Source organism: Arachis ipaensis, chromosome B2 (assembly GCF_059453495.1).
Source record: "Arachis ipaensis isolate K30076 ecotype BB chromosome B2, ASM5945349v1, whole genome shotgun sequence".
NCBI classification, from domain to species: Eukaryota; Viridiplantae; Streptophyta; class Magnoliopsida; order Fabales; family Fabaceae; genus Arachis; species Arachis ipaensis.
The window spans coordinates 70,427,025-70,444,076 of NC_142437.1; the positions used below are offsets into that span (position 1 = coordinate 70,427,025).

The 17,052-nt window shown below is 36.1% G+C and overlaps 1 non-coding gene across 1 annotated transcript; it reads right to left on the bottom strand.

The window, feature by feature from the left end:
* Positions 1–14,985: 14,985 nt before the first annotated feature.
* Positions 14,986–15,089, bottom strand: LOC148574316 (small nucleolar RNA R71). The gene has a single exon (XR_015905564.1). It is a non-coding gene; the product is annotated as a small nucleolar RNA R71 (small nucleolar RNA).
* Positions 15,090–17,052: the final 1,963 nt, after the last annotated feature.

Consider the following 17,052-nt stretch of genomic DNA (forward strand, 5'->3'; position numbering starts at 1 on the left):
AGAGGTCATGGATAGATTGAGGAAGGAAATCTCTTGCGTCATTCAAGGTGAATCGGAAACTCTCTATGAGTATTGGGAACAGTTTAGGAAGTGCTTGAAGAATTTATTTTGGAACATGGTTTTTGAGCTAAGAACACAAGCTTGTGAATTTTGAGCCCAATTGTCTGGTTACATTATATAACCACTTATTTCCATTCTTGTGTGTATTATTCTCTTTCTATGATTGCAATCTTTGATTTGTTTGATTCTATATGTCCATTATTTTGTGTATGAATGCATTTATATGATTGAGGCCATCATTTCAAATAGCTCACTTACCCAAATAGCCTACCTTTCATCAATCATTGTTAACCAATTTTGAGCCTATTTAATCCCTTTTGTTCTTAATTTTAGAACATCACTACCCCTAAGTGAAAAATAATAAATGTCCCTTAATTTGGATCTTTGATTAGCTTAGGCTAGTGAGTGTGTGTATCATTTGGGTATGGGAAACTTGGGAACATTGGTTAAGGTAAAAGTGTATTTTGTATTTTTGTTGAAAATCATCGGATTGGGTACATATTCATGCACTAAATGTTTAAACCATATGCATTGATACATTTGTATATACTTTATGTGAAAAAAAAACAAAAAAAATATATATAAAAGAAAAAAATGAAAAAAGAAAAAGAGAAAAAGAAAAATAATAAAAAGAGGACAAAAATGCCCCAAAACAAAGTAATAATAACAATGCATATGGAATGTGAATTAAAGAGAATCCATGAGTATGTGAAAAAAAAAGTGGGAATCATGGCTAGCTAAGTATTGTATTAGAATTGTATAGGTTGTTGTATGTGTTTGGTGGGAGCTTAGGTTAATCAAAGATTCAAATTTTAAGCTCACTTGACTATATGCATCCTTACCTTAACCTTAGCCCCATTACAACCTATGAATAAGTCCTCATGATGAATGTATGCATGCATTGAATAATTGTTGATTGTTAGATGGAAAACAAATCTTGGAAAGCATGATTAGAAGAGAATTGAGTGAATCAACCCTATACACTAGAGCGACTAGAGCGGATATACTTCCGGTGATGGTTCGATGCTCAATTCTTTATTCCCGGCTTTCACGAGCTTTCTTCTTACCAGTCTATTTGAATTTCATTTTTATATTTGAATTGGTAGGATTCATGAGTCATCATACTACTTAGCCCTACTTGTTCATATATGTTCTTGAAGATTGATTTACTTTTAACCAAGTAGATAGAATAAGTTTGCATTTAGTTGCATGTATGTAGGTAGGTTCATATAGTTTATTTGCATTGAATAAATGTTCATACCCCATTTCTTGTCTTTCTTGGTTTAGCATGCGGACATGCTTAATTTAGGTGTGGGGAGGTTTGATAAACCCCAATTTTGTGGTTTACCTTGTGTTGAATTTAGGGAATTTTATCAACGTTTCTCAGATTTATTCAATGAAATAGCATGGTTTTGTGAATTTCTCCTAATTTGGGCTTAAGAGTAAAAGCATACTTTTTAGGCCTTTAAATCGCTAATTTTATTTCACTTTAATTCCATTCGATGCCTTGATATGTTTATTAAGTGATTTCAGGATTAGAAGGCAAAGATTGGGTTGAAGGAATGAAGAAAAAGCATTCAAAAATGGAGAATTCATGAAGGAATGAGGATTTGCTAAACTCAAGGTCACGCGCACGCGTCACCAACGCGTACGCGTGAGAAGGAGATTCGCCAGCGATGCGCACGCGTCACCCACGCGTACGCGTGAAGAGGAGTTTTACAATGCGACACTGATAAACCGCTATTTCATGGTTTATCTTATGCTTAATTGAGTGGTTTTTATCAACACTTTACCCACTTATTCATACAATTTGCATGGTTTTATGTTTTCCTTCCTGATTTTGTGCTATGATTGAAAACATGTTTCTTTGATCTTAATTTAGCTAATTTTAATCCTCTCTTATTACCATTCGATGCCTTGATATGTGTGTTAAGTGTTTTCAGAGATTACAGGGGAGGGATGGCTTAGAGGATGGAAAGGAAGCATGCAAAAGTGCAAGGAATGCAAGAAGTTGAAGGAACTGCAAAGCTGTTCAGCCTGACCCTCTCGCACTAAATCGATCATAACTTGAGCTACAGAGGTCCAAATGACGCGGTTTCAGTTGTGTTAAAAAGCTAACGTGTGGAGCTTCGAAATGATATATAATTTGCCATAGTTTCCCTGAGGATAAGTGACGCGAACGCGTGCATCACGCGGACGCATCGCATCTACGAAAATCAGCGTGTTTGAATTCGCAACCAGCGAATTCTGGGCTGTTTCTGACCCAGTTCTCGGCCCAGAAAACATAGATTAGAGGCTATAAAGTGAGGAAATACATCCAAACAACGAAGACATACACATTCACAATTATTAGGATTTAGATGTAGTTTTAGAGAGAGAGGTTCTCTCCTCTCTCTAAGGATTAAGATTTAGGATTTCTATTATGTTTAGGCTACTTCTCTCAACTTCCAGGTTCAATGTTCCTTTTATTTATTTTCCCAATTTAATTTATGAATTTCCATGTTAGATTTGATTTCTTTTATTTAATATAATTTGAGGTATTTCAGATTTAAGATTTCTTTCTTTTATTTATGTTACTGTTGCTTCCCATCTGAAGGCATTTTTATTCAAGTAGATTTTCTCCTTTGTTGTTTAGGTTAAGTAATTGGAGACACTTGAGTTATCAAACTCCTTGTGATTGATGATTGTTATCTTTGCTAGTTGATTTTTATTCCAATAACTCTAGTCTCTCCATAGGAATTGACTAGGATCTGAGGAATCAAATTGATTCATCCACTTAACTTACCTTCATAGTTAGAGGTTAATTAAGTGGGAGCAAAATCCAATTCTCATCACAATTGATAAGGATAACTAGGATAGGACTTCAATTTCTCATACCTTGCCAAGAGATTTTATTATTATTAATTTATTTTTCTTGTCACTTAAATTACTTGTTCCTTATTTTAAAATACCCAAAAACATATCTTTTTACATAACCAATAATAAATCATACCTCCCTGCAATTCCTTGAGAAGACGACCTGAGGTTTAAATACTTCGGTTACAAATTTTATTGGGTTTTGTTACCTGTGACAACCAAACTTTTGTATGAAAGGATTCTCTGTTGGTTTAGAAGCTATACTTATAATGCGATTAATTTTATAAAATGTCTTTACTAACCAGAAAATCCGATCGTCAGACGCGTACGCGTGACCCATGTGTACGTGTGATAAGCTGCACATGACCTCACTAAAGGCAATATATTGGGGGCAATTTCTGAGCTCAAGGAGGCGCAAATCCAACTCATTTCTGATGCTTTTGAACCCAAGAATTGTAAGGAATTAGGGGTGAGTAGACATAGTGTAGTTTTTATCATGTTGTAGGTTAGAATTCTAGAGAGAAGCTCTTCCTTCTCTCTAGAATTTAGGGTAGTTTAGGTCAAATTCTCTTAGATCTATAGTTTAATTCTTGTTTTGATTTAGTTTTCCCTTTTAATTTCTTGTTGTCACATCTTTACTCTCCTAGTTTTACTTGTCATTTCCTTTATTTTGTTGCTCTTATGTTCATGCAATTTTGTTGATTTGAATTTCCTTTTAATGTAATTTTATGTTTCCATGTCATTTTGATGTTTACCTTCAAATTGATACCCATTGACACCAATCTACTACTAAGCCAATTAGTAGTTGGATTGGGACTTATGAGTTGAGATTGATCAAGCCATTTGATGTACTTCAAGCTTAGAAGTAGACATTATACGTACTTCAAACATAGAAGTAGACTTAATGAGCTTGGTTCCTCATAATTTTCAATACATGGTTTGTAGACAAGGATGGTAATCTCAATTTCCAAGTTTTAGCCAAGAGTTCTTTTCCTTTGTTTATTAGTTCTTGTCATTTACTTTCTTTTATATTTTCTTGTCAAAATACCAAATCAAACTCCTTTGTTTCTTCATAGCCAATAATTGATCACTTCATTGCAATTCCTTGTGAGACGACCCGAAGTTTGAATACTTCAGTTAATTTTTATTGGGGTTTGTACTTGTGATGAATAATCTTATTAAAACTTTGATTGAGTATTAATTGTCAGTTGGGAACTATACTATCAACGGAAATATTTGTGTGAAATTTCTAACTGGTATAAATCTTCTTATCAAATTTTTGGCGCCGTTGCCGGGGAATTGCAATGGTGTTATGTTATTGGCTATTGTATATATGTTAATATGCTTCTTTGTTAGTTTTCTGCTTGCTTTAGGAGTTAGTTTTTATTCGTTCTTATTAGTATTTATTTTATTCTCTCTTGATATTATGAATTCTCACCACTTTGGCTATGAGTTTGGTTCAAATTATGTTGTAGGAAATGGGAACTACAATGACAACATGCATAAAGGATGGAACAATCAAAGATGGGAGGAGCCTCAAGGAATTGATCACCCTTCTTGGCAACAACCTCCTCTAGTTTCTTATAGGTATAATCCAACTCCTAATGCATATCAACCTAATGGATGTGGTGACTCTCATTGTGGTTATCAACAACTACCACCGTATGCCTATGAACCACCTCCTCAACCTAGTTTTGAACCACCATACTCATAAGTCTCATACCACCAAACACCTCCATATGACCCTCATCCTTATCCACCATACCAACCACCTTATGAGTCGTATGAACCATACATAGAACCACAACAATTCCAACACAACTACCCCCAAGAAACACCTCCATATACGCCATCTCCATACCCTTACCAAGATGAACCACCTTCCAATTATGAGCCCTTTCTTCCAAACAATGAACCATCTCTTCGCACACCACCTCTAATGGATAAGTCTCTCCATGCCTTCATGCTAGAACAACAAAGAGATATTAGCTCTTACATCCAAAGGCAAGAGGAGACGCAAAAGGAGTTCAAGAAGTTAGAATTCATCATTGCTACCATGGCGGAAGCCATTAGCAACATGGTCTCCTCCCACCTAAGCCTATACGATCAAAGCACTTCCATTGTTGAATGTGGAGAAGCAATCAAAGAGCATAGTGAGGGAGTGAATTTGGAGCTTTACGGTGGAGAAGAGGAGTTAAAGCAAGAATTGCCACAAGGGCAGGAAGTTGAGACAATTGAGCCAGAAGAAGTGGTTAAAGTCTGATGAGCGGATAATTTATACCTTTTTTGGCATTGTTTTTAGGTAGTTTTTAGTATATTTTAGTTACATTTATTACATTTTATTAGTTTTTATTCAAAAATCACATTTCTGGGCTTCACTATGAGTTTGTGTGTTTTCCTGTAATTTTAGGTATTTTCTGGCTGAAATTGAGGGACCTGAGCAAAAATCTGATTCAGAGGCTGAGAAAGGACTGCAGATGTTGTTGGATTCTGACTCTCCTGTACCCGAAATGGATGTTTTGGAGCTACAGAAGCCCAATTGGCGCCCTCTCAATTGTATTGGAAAGTAGACATCTTGGGCTTTCCAGTAATATATAATAGTCCATACTTTGCCCGAGATTTGATGGCCCAAACTGGCGTTAAAAGCCAGCCAAAAACTTTTTGGCGTAAAACGCCAGAACTGGCATACTTTTCGTCGTTAAACGACCATTTTCGCACCCAGGGTGGCATTTAACTCCAATATGAGGCATATGCACGTGGAAGCTTAAAATCTCAGCCCAAACACTCACCAAGTGGGCCCCGGAAGTAGAATTTTGCACTATCTACACCTAGTTACTCATTTTCTGTAACCCTAAGTTACTAGTTTAGTATATAAACTACTTTTAGAGATTCATTTAGCACCTTATGACATTTTTTACTTCATATTGAATCTTCTACGGCATGAGTCTCTAAACCCCATAGGTGGGGGTGAGGAGCTCTGCTGTGTTTCAATGGATTAATGCAATTACTACTGTTTTCTATTCAATCACGCTTGATTCTATTCTAAGATACTCATTCGTACTTCAATATAGAGAATATGATGATCTGTGACACTCATCATTATCCTCAACCTATGAATGTGTGCCTGACAACCACTCCCGTTCTATTTGAGCTCAACGTAGTCATTGGACGACAGCTTGAGTGCGTATCTCTTGGGTTTCTAACCCACGGACCGAGTCCAGAGGTTAGAACCTTCGTGGTATAGGCAAGAACCAATTGGCAGCATTCCTGGGATCCGAAAAGTCTAAACCTTGTCTGTGGTATTCCGAGTAGGATCTGGGAAGGGATGACTGTGACGAGCTTCAAACCTGCGAATGTTGGGCACAGTGACAGTGTCCAAAAGGATAAGAGTCCTATTTCGACGCTAGTGGGAACCGAAAGATGATTAGCTGTGCGGTAACTGTACATGGTATTTTTCATCCGAGACGAGAAATTCGACAGTTAATTAGTTGTGCAGAGATCGTACCTGGTATTTTTCATTCGAGAGGATCATAAAGCTTTCCATTGAAGGAAGCCATGCGTGTTTGGAGAAGAAGACAGTAGGAAAGCAGAGATTCAGATGACAGAGCATCTCCGAAACCTCAGCCTGTTTCTCATTACTAAATCACAAGTACTATTTATTTCATGTTATTTATTTTTCAAAAATATAATCACTCTCATCATTAATCTCCTGACTAGGATTTACAAAATAACCATAGCTTGCTTCAAGCCGACAATCTCCGTGGGATCGACCCTTACTCACGTAAGGTATTATTTGGAGACCCAGTGCACTTGCTGGTTAGTTGTGCGAAATTGTGAAAAGCGTAATCACAATTTTTTGCACCAAGTTTTTGGCGCCGTTGCCGGGGATTGTTCGAGTTTGGACAACTGACGGTTTATTTTGTTGCTTAGATTAGGAAGAATTTACCTTTTTGGTTGGTTTAGAGTCACTAAGTTTGAGTCTTTTATTTTCTTTTCAAAAATCTTTCAAAAATTTTTACTTTTCTTTATTAATCTGTGATTTGTGTTTGAGTCTTTTATTATTGTTCTTGTTAAAAATTTTTAAAATCCTTGTTTTATTTTTCTAAATTTCTTTTCGAAATTTTTAATAAATAAATAAAAACTAATAACCTCATAATTTAGTCTTCTGTTTAGTTTCATGTTTTATGTTTGGTGTCAATTGCATGTTTTTATTTTCCTTTAATTTTTCGAATTGCATGTTATTATTTTTCTTCATATTTTCGAGTTTTATATGTCTTGTTCTTTCTTGATCTTCAAGTTGTTCTTGTTTATTTTTCTTGTTTGATCTTTAGTTTTTCTTGTTTTGTGTCTTTTCTTGTTTTTCTTGTGCATTTTCGAATTATTAGTGTCCAAAGTATAAAAATTTTTAAGTTTGGTGTCCTTTGTGTTTTTATTTTCTTAAAGATTTTCAAAATTTGTTATTGGTGTTCATCTTGATCTTGAAAGTGTTCTTAGTGTTTATCTTGACATTCAAAGTTTTCTTGTTTGTTTTCTTTGTTTTTATCTAAAAATTCTAAGTTTGGTGTCATTTTGTTGTTTTTCTCTTTCCTCATTAAATTCAAAAGTATGTTTTCTTTTTATTTAATTGAATTTTCGAAAATTTCATTTAAAAATTTAGATTTTTATTTTAAAATTTTTATTTTATCTTATCTTAGTTTTAAAAATCTCGAAATTCAAATATTTTTCAAAAATCATATCTTTTTTCAAAATCTTATCTTATCTTATTTCAAATTCAAATTTCAAATTTCAATTAAATTCCAAAATTCAAAAATTCAAATTTCAAAATTTAAATTTCAAATCTCAAATTTTAAATTTTAAAATTCAAAATTTAATTCAAATTTAAAAATCAAACCTTTTCAAAATTTAAATCTTTTTCAAATCTTATCTTATATTGTTGACTTTTTCAAAATTCAAAATTCAAAATTTAAAATTCAAATTTCAAATTTCAAATTTTAAATTTCAAATTTCAAATTTCAAAACTTTAAATTCAAAATTAAATTTTCAAATTTAAAATTTAAATTTCAAAACTTTTTAATTTAAATTCCTTATCTTCTCTTACCAAACTTATCTTATCTTTTCTAATCTCGAATCTTAAAATCAAATCTTTTTCAAATCTTTTCTTTTTTTATTTTCTTACAAGTATCTTTAATTTTAAGACATATCTTTTTCAAAAATTCCTAACAAATTTCTCTCTTCATTTTTCGAAAATCCTCACCCACATCTTTTTTAAATCTTTTTAATTAATTAATTTAGTTTTTAATTTTCTTTTATTTTCTTTTTCTTCTAATTTTCGAACTGATATTCAACTTGTTATTTATTTTATTTTATTTTATTTTATTTTAATTTTGGTATTCAAAAAAAATTTTTTATTTACAATCCACATCATCTCCCTTTCTCCATCATGGACCTAAGTGGAAATGAACAGTCCAGAAGAACTCTGGGGTCATATGCTAACCCCACTACTGCTTCATATGGGAGTAGTATCTGTATACCCCCCATCAGAGACAGCAAGTTTGAGCTAAACCCTCAGCTTATTATCATGGGGCAACAAAATTGCCAGTATTCCGGTCTTCCACAGGAAGAACCTACTGAGTTTCTGGCACAGTTCTTACAAATTACTGACACAGTACATGATAAGAAAGTGGATCAGGATGTCTACAGATCATTACTATTTTCATTTATTGTAAAAGATTAAGCTAAGAGGTGGTTAAATAACCAACCCACAGCAGGTATAAAAACATGGAAACAGTTATCAGACAAATTATTGAATCAATATTTCCCTCCAAAAAGGATGACATAGCTAAAGCTGGACATCCAAGGCTTTAGACAAGAGGATAATGAATCTCTTTATAATTCTTGGGAGAGGTACAGAGGGATGCTAAGGAAATGCCCCTCTGAAATGTTTCAGAATGGGTGCAGTTAGACATCTTTTACTATGGGCTTATAGAAAAGGCCCAAATATCTCTAGACCACTCAGTTGGTGGATCTATACACATGAGAAAAACAATTGAAGAGGCTCAAGAGTTCATTGATACAGTTGCTAGAAATCAACATCTGTATTTAAGTAGTGAGTCCTCCATGAAAGAAGAAGCTAAAGCAGTATCCACTGAACTTATTCCTCAAGAACAAGTTGCTGAACTCAATCAGCAATTGCTTATTATAACAAAACAGTTCACAGAATTCAAAGAGATGTTCCAAGACACTAAAAATACTAACAAGAATATGGAAGCACAATTGGATCAGACAAGACAGCAACTATCTAAACAGATAACAAAAGAATGCCAAGCTGTTCAATTAAAGAGTGGGAAGACATTGAATGTCTCAACTCAAAGCATCAAAAAGTCAAGAAAGGAATAACTGACAGAGGATGACCGACCCACTGCCCAAAATCCTTCTGAGGACAGTAAGAGCCCAGAGAGGAATGATTCTGGCGTTCAAACGCCAGAAAAGGGTAAAAAAAATGGCGTTAAACGCCCAAGGGATGGCCAGTTCTGGCGTCCAAACGCCAGAAAATGGTGGCAATTTGGCGTTAAACGCCCAGGCAGCACCCAATTCTGGCGTTCAAATGCCAATAAGGGATCAGACACCTGCAAGTGCTGATAACAACCCCCTTAAGCAGGCTTCTCCAACCACTTCTGTAGGAAATAAACCTGCAGTAACTAAGGTGGAAGAATATAAGGCCAAGATGCCTTATCTTCAGAAACTCCGCCAAGCGGAACAAGATAAACAATTTTCCCGCTTTGCAGACTATCTCAGGACTCTTGAAATAAAGATTCTGTTTGCAGAGGCACTTGAGCAAATACCCTCTTATGCTAAGTTCATGAAAGAGATCTTAAGTCATAAGAAGGATTGGAGAGAAACTGAAAAAGTTTTCCTCACTGAAGAATGCAGTGTAGTCATTCTGAAAAGCTTACTAGAGAAGCTTAAAGATCCCAGAAGCTTTATGATACCATGCACATTAGAGGCTGTTTGTACCAAGACAGCTCTATGTGATCATGGGGCAAGTATCAACCTAATACCTACATCCACTATCAAAAAGCTTGGTTTGACTGATGAGGTTAAACCAACCCAGATATGCCTCCAACTTTCTTATGGCTCCATTAAGATTCCATCAGGCGTAATTGAGGACATGATTGTCAAGGTTGGGCCATTTGCCTTTCCCACTGACTTTGTAGCGCTGGAAATAGAGGAGCACAAGAGTGCAACTCTCATTCTAGGAAGACCTTTCCTAGCAACTAGACGAACCCTCATTGACATCCAAAAAGGGGAGATAACCCTGAGAGTCAACGAGGATGAGTTTAAGTTGAATGATGTCAAAGCTATGCAGCATCCAGACACATCAAAAGACTGCATGAGCACTGATATTATTGACTCCCTGATGGAAGAGGTCAATATGATTGAGAGTCTCAAATCAGTGCTAGAGGACATTTTTAAAGATGTTCAGCCTGATCTGGAGGAACCAGAGAAAACAGAAGAACCTCTGAAAACTCCTTAGGAAGAGGAGAAGCCTCCTAAACCCGAGCTCAAACCACTACCACTATCCCTGAAATATGCATTTCTGGGAGAAGATGACACTTTTCCTGTGATCATCAGCTCTACTTTAGAACCACAGGAAGAGAAAGCATTAATTCAGGTGCTAAGGACACACAAGACAGCTCTTGGGTGGTCCATAAGTGATCTTAAGGGTATTAGCCCGGCCAGATGCATGCATAAGATCCTATTGGAGGATCATGATAAGCCAGTGGTTCAACCACAGAGACGGCTGAATCTAGCCATGAAGGAGGTGGTGCAGAAAGAGGTCACTAAGCTACTAGAGGCTGAGATTATTTATCCTATTTCTGATAGCCCCTAGGTTAGCCTCGTCCCCAAGAAGGGAGGTACGACAGTGGTTCATAATGAAAAAAATGAACTGGTTCCTATAAGAACAGTTATAGGGTGGCGTATGTGTATTGACTACAGAAGACTCAATACAGCCACCAGAAAGGATCATTTTCCTTTACCATTCATAGACCAGATGCTAGGGAGACTACCAGGTCATGAATACTACTGCTTTTTGGATGGTTATTCAGGTTACAACCAAATTGCAGTAGATCCTTGATGAGCAGATAATTTATACGCTTTTTAGCATTGTTTTTAGGTAGTTTTTAGTATGATTTAGTTAGTTTTTAGTATATAATTATTTTTTTAAATAAAAATCACATTTCCGGACTTTACTATGAGTTTGTGTGTTTTTCTATGATTTCAGGTATTTTCTGGCTGAAATTGAGGGACCTAAGCAAAAATCTTATTCAGAGGCTGAAAAAGGACTGCAGATGCTATTGGATTCTAACCTCCTTGCACTCAAAGTGGATTTTCTGGAGCTACAGAAGCCCAATTGGCGCGCTCTCAATTGCGTTGGAAAGTAGACATCATGGGCTTTCTAGAAATATATAATAGTCCATACTTTGCCCGCGATTTGATGGCCCAAACCGTTCAAAGTCAGCTTAAAATTTATGGCATAAAACGCCCAAACTGGCACCAGAATTGGAGTTAAACGCCTAAACTGGCACCAGAACTGGCGTTTAACTCCAAGAAAAGCCTATGCTCGAAAAAGCTTCAATGCTCAGCCCAAGCACACACCAAGTGGGCCCCGGAAGTGGATTTCTGCATCATTTACTTATTTTTGTAAACCCTAGGTTACTAGTTCATTATAAATAGGACCTTTTACTATTGTATTTTCATCTTTTACTCATGTTTTGATGATTAAACCCTCTTTGGGAGGCTGGCCATTCGGCCATGCCTAGACCTTCTTTCACTTATGTATTTTCTACGGTGGAGTTTCTACACCCCATAGATTAAGGTGTGGAGCTCTGCTTTTCTTCATGAATCAATGCAAGTACTATTGTTCCTCTATTTAATTCAAGCTTTTTCTTATTCTAAGATATTCACTCGCACTTCAACCCGATGAATGTGATGATCCGTGACACTCATCATTATTCTCACTTATGAACGCGTGCCTGACAACCACTTCCGTTCTATCTGTAATAGCTTGAGTGTGTATCTCTTAGCCTCCTGGTTCAGGACACATGGTTGCCTCTCCTGACAACAGAGCCTTCCATTCCGTGAGATCAGAGTCTTCGTGGTATAGGCTAGAACCATTGGCAGCATTCCTGGGATCCGGAAAGTCTAAACCTTGTCTGTGGTATTCCGAGTAGGATCTGGGAAGGGATGACTGTGACAAACTTCAAACCTGTGATTGTGGGGCGCAAGTGACAGTGCGCAAAAGGACAATGGTCCTATTCCAACGCTAGCGGGAACCGACAGATGATTAGCCCTGCGGTGACAGCGCAGATAGATTTGTTTACATCCGAGAGGATCATACAGCTTGCCATGGAAGGAGGTAACGCATGGTTGGAAGAAGGTAGTAGGAAAGCAGAGGTTCTGAAGCAACAAAGCATCTCCATACGTTTATCTGAAATCCCACCAATGAATTACATAAGTATTTCTATCTTATTTTCTGTTTTAATTATATTTTAATTATCAATATCTCAAAATCATTTTAATTCACCTGACTGAGATTTACAAGGATGACCATAGCTTTCTTCAAGCCGACAATCTCCGTGGGATCGACCCTTACTCACGTAAGGTATTACTTGGACGACCCAGTGCACTTGCTGGTTAGTTGTGCGGAATTGCAAAATTTTGATTGTAATTTCGTGCACCAAGTTTTTGGCGCCGTTGCCGGGGATTGTTCGAGTTTGGACAACTGACGTTTCATCTTGTTGCTCATATTAGGTAATTTCATTTTAATTTTAAGCTTTTTGTTCTTTTTATTTTCGAAAAAAATTTCAAAAAAAAAATAAATTATTCTATGTCTTCAGAATTTTTAAGAATGAATTCTAGAGTTTCAGATGATGCTTTTATCTTCACAGGAGCTAATTAATTCCCATCAATTTGGCTGTTGTATTTAATGTCTTGCTGAAGCTTGGCTAGCCATGTCTAATCTTTTTAGACTGAAACTTTAGACTAACATTGCATGATTCTTGGAATTCGTATTAAAAATTTTGAATTTCTTATATTTCTTTTTCCAAACAATTTCCGAAAAAATTACAAAAATTTTTTTTAATAAAATCATAAAAACCAAAACTTTTGTGTTTTTTGTTTAAGTCTAGTGTCAAATTTTAAGTTTGGTGTCAATTGCATATTTTGATTTTTTCTTTAAATTTTCGAAAATCCATGCATTTGAGTTTTGTTCTTCATTGATCTTCAAGTTGTTATTGATGATTTTATTGGGTCTGATCTTTAAATTCTCTTGTTTTGTGTCTTTTGTTGTTTCTCATGTGCATTCTCAATTTGTTAGTGTCTCTAATATGAAAATTTCTAAGTTTGGTGTCTTTCATGTCTTTCTTTTATTAAAAAAATAATATGATTGTTCATCTTGACATTCAACGTGTTCTTGCATGCATTGTTTATTTGATCTTAGTTTTTCATGATAAGTTTCATTTTGTTGTTGTTCTCTCTCATCATTAAAAATTCAATTTTTTTTTTCAAAATTATGTCTTTTCAAGTCAATAATACAAAGAATTGAAGATTCAGAACATACAGCAGAGGAATCATAGAGAAAAAGCTGGGTGTTTAAAACGCCCAGTGAAGAAGGAATTCTAGCGTTTAAACGCGAGCCAGGATACCTGGCTGGGTGTTTAACACCCAAGGAGGTAGCCAAATGGGCGTTAAACGCCAGAATGGATACCATTCTGGGCGTTTAATGCCAGGACAACACTATTCTGGCGTTAGTTTTTAATTCAAATCCTTTTCAAATCTTCATAATTTTTCAAAATCAAATCCTTTTCAAATCATATCTTTTTCAAAATCAAATCTTTTTCCATTTTTCTCTCACTATTTTCAAAAATCATGGCTACCAATTAATGATTTGGTTCAAAAATTTCAAGTTTGTTACTTCCTTGTTAAGAAAGGTTCAATATTTGAATTTTAGGATCATATCTTTTAAATTTCTTGTTAGCCAAGTCATTAATTTCTAATCATATCTTCTCAATCATATCATTAATTTAAAAATTTCTTTTTAAATTGTTTTTCAATCATATCTTCTCAATCATATTCTTTCAACCACATCTTTTTTCAAAATAATTTTCAATCATATCTTTTTTATTATTGATTTCAAAATCTTCTTCAAAATCACCTAACCAGTTTCTTACTTTTAATTTTCGAAAAACCATCAACCACTTTTTCAAAATTCTTTTTAATTATTTTAAAATTTTTTTAGTTTTATTTAAAAATTTGTTTTCAAAAATTTTTCCCCTCCTCACCTTCTTCTATTTAAAGACTAACACTCCTCCTCAATTAGCAATTCGGACTCTCTATCCTTCTTCATATGTTCAAATTCTTATCTACCTTCCTCATCCCTCTATTCCTGTTTTCCTCTGACACCTCAAGGAATCTCTATACTGTGACATAGAGAATTCCATACTTTCTTGTTCTCTTCTCTTTCTTATGAGCAGGAACAAGGACAAAGGCATTCTTGTTGAAGCTAATCCCGAACCTGAAAGGACCTTGAAGAGGAAGCTAAGAGAGGCTAAAGCATAACTCTCTAGAGAGGACCTAACAGAAATTTTTGAAAAAGAAGAAGACATGGCAGCCAAAATTAACAACAATGCCAATAATGCAAGGAAGATACTTGGTGACTTTATTGCACCCTCTTCTGACTTCTGTGGAAGGAGCATCTCAATTCCTGCAATTGGAGCAAACAACTTTGAGCTTAAGCCTCAATTAGTTTCTCTAATGCAGCAGAATTGCAAGTATCATAGACTTCTATTAGAAGATCCTCATCAGTTTTTAGCTGAATTCTTGCAAATCTGTGACACTGTTAAGACCCATGGGGTTGACCCTGAGGTCTACAGACTTATGCTCTTCCCTTTTGCTGTAAGAGACAGAGCTAGGACATGGTTGGACTCACAACCTAAAGAAAACCTGAACTCTTGGGAAAAACTGGTCAATGCCTTCTTGGCAAAGTTCTTTCCACCTCAAAAATTGAGTAAGCTTAGAGTGGAAGTCTAGACCTTCAGACAGAAGGAAGGCGAATCCCTCTATGAAGCTTGGGAAAGATACAAGCAGTTGATCAGAAGGTGTCCTTCTGGCATGCTTTCAGAATGGAGCATCATATGCATATTCTATGATGGTCTGTCTGAACTATCCAAGATGTCATTGGACAACTCTGCTGGAGAATCTCTTCATCTGAAGAAGAAGCCTAGGAACTCATTCGAATGGTTGTAAATAACCATTCATGTACACTTCTGAAAGAAATCCTGTGAATAATGGAACAACTCAGAAGAAAGGAGTTCTAGAGATTGACACTCTGAATGCCATACTGGCTCAGAATAAAATATTGACTCAGCAAGTCAATATGATTTCTCAAAGTCTGACTGGAATGCAAGCTGCATCCAGCGGTACTAAAAAAGCTTCCTCTGAAGAAGAAGCTTATGATCCTGAGAATCCTAGAATGGAAGAAGTGAATTACATGGGAGATTCCTATGGAAACACTTACAATCTTTCATGGATAAATCATCCTAACCTTTCATGGAAGGATCAACAGAAGCCTAATCAAGGCTTCAACAATAATAATGGTGGAAGAAACAGGTTTGGCAACAGCAAACCTTTTCCATCATCTCCTCAGCAACAGACAGAGAACTCTGAGCAAAGTCATTCTGACTTAGCAACCATAGTCTCTGATCTATCTAAGACCACACTAATGTTAATGAATGAAACAAGATCTTCCATTAGAAATTTAGAGGCACAAATGGGTCAGCTGAGTAAGAGAATTATTAAAACTCCTCCTAACACTCTCCCAAGCAATACAGAAGAAAATCCCAAGAGAGAGTGCAAGGCCATAACCATGACCAACATGGCCGAACCTGGAGAGAGTAAGGAGGACGTGATTCCCAATAAGAAAAACCTCATGGGATGCCCTTTGAACGAAAAGAAGTTCCCCTTTGAGGAACCAAGGGAATCTGAGGCTCATACAGAGACCATAGAGATTCCATTGAACTTACTTCTGCCATTCATGAGCTCTGATGAGTATTCTTTCTCTGAGGAGGATGAAGATATTACTGAAGAGCAAGTTGCTAAGTACCTGGGAGCAATCATGAAGCTGAATGCCAAGTTATTTGGTAATGAGACTCGGGAGGATGAACCACCCTTGCTCACCAATGAACTGAATGACTTGATTAGGCAGAAATTACCTCAGAAGAAACCGGATCCTGGAAAATTCTTAATACCATGTACCATAGGCACCATGACCTTTGAGAAGGCTCTGTGTGACCTAGGGTCAAGTATAAACCTCATGACCCTCTCTGTAATGGAGAAACTAGGGATCCTTGAGGTGCAAGCTGCAAGAATCTCACTAGAGATGGCAGACAATTCAAAGAAACAGGCTTATGGACTTGTAGAGGATTTCTTGGTAAAGGTTGAAGGCCTTTACATCCCTGCTGACTTCATAATCCTGGACACTGGGAAGAGTAAGGATGAATCCATCATCCTCGGCAGACCCTTCCTAGCCACAGCAAAAGCTGTGATTGATGTTGACAGAGGAGAGTTGGTCCTTCAAGTGAATGAGGACTACCTTATGTTTAAAGCTAAAGAAGCTCCTTCTATACACATGGAGAAGAAGCATGACAGAGTCAAACAGAGCTCCCACATTCAAACTCTAAGTTTGGTGTTGGGAGGCCATCATCATGCTCTGAGTATCTGTGAGGCTCCATGAGAGCCCATGGTCAAGCTATTGACATTAAAGCAGCGCTTTTTGGAAGTCAACCCATATTTTACTTATCTATGTTAAATTTCTATTGTTATTTTATGTTTTCTTTAGGATGATGATCATGTGGGGTCACAAAAAAACAAAATCTAAAATTAAAAACAACATTGAAAATAGCACACCCTGGAGGATGAGCTTACTGGCATTTAAACACCAGTAAGGGTAGCAGAATGGGCGTTAAACGTGTAACAACCCTGATTTTCAAGTACGCGAGATCTTTTCTAAAGGCACGAATTTCTCCGGAAGATCAATAAAGAGAACACCTCTTCTATATCAACAAGTATCTCGATACT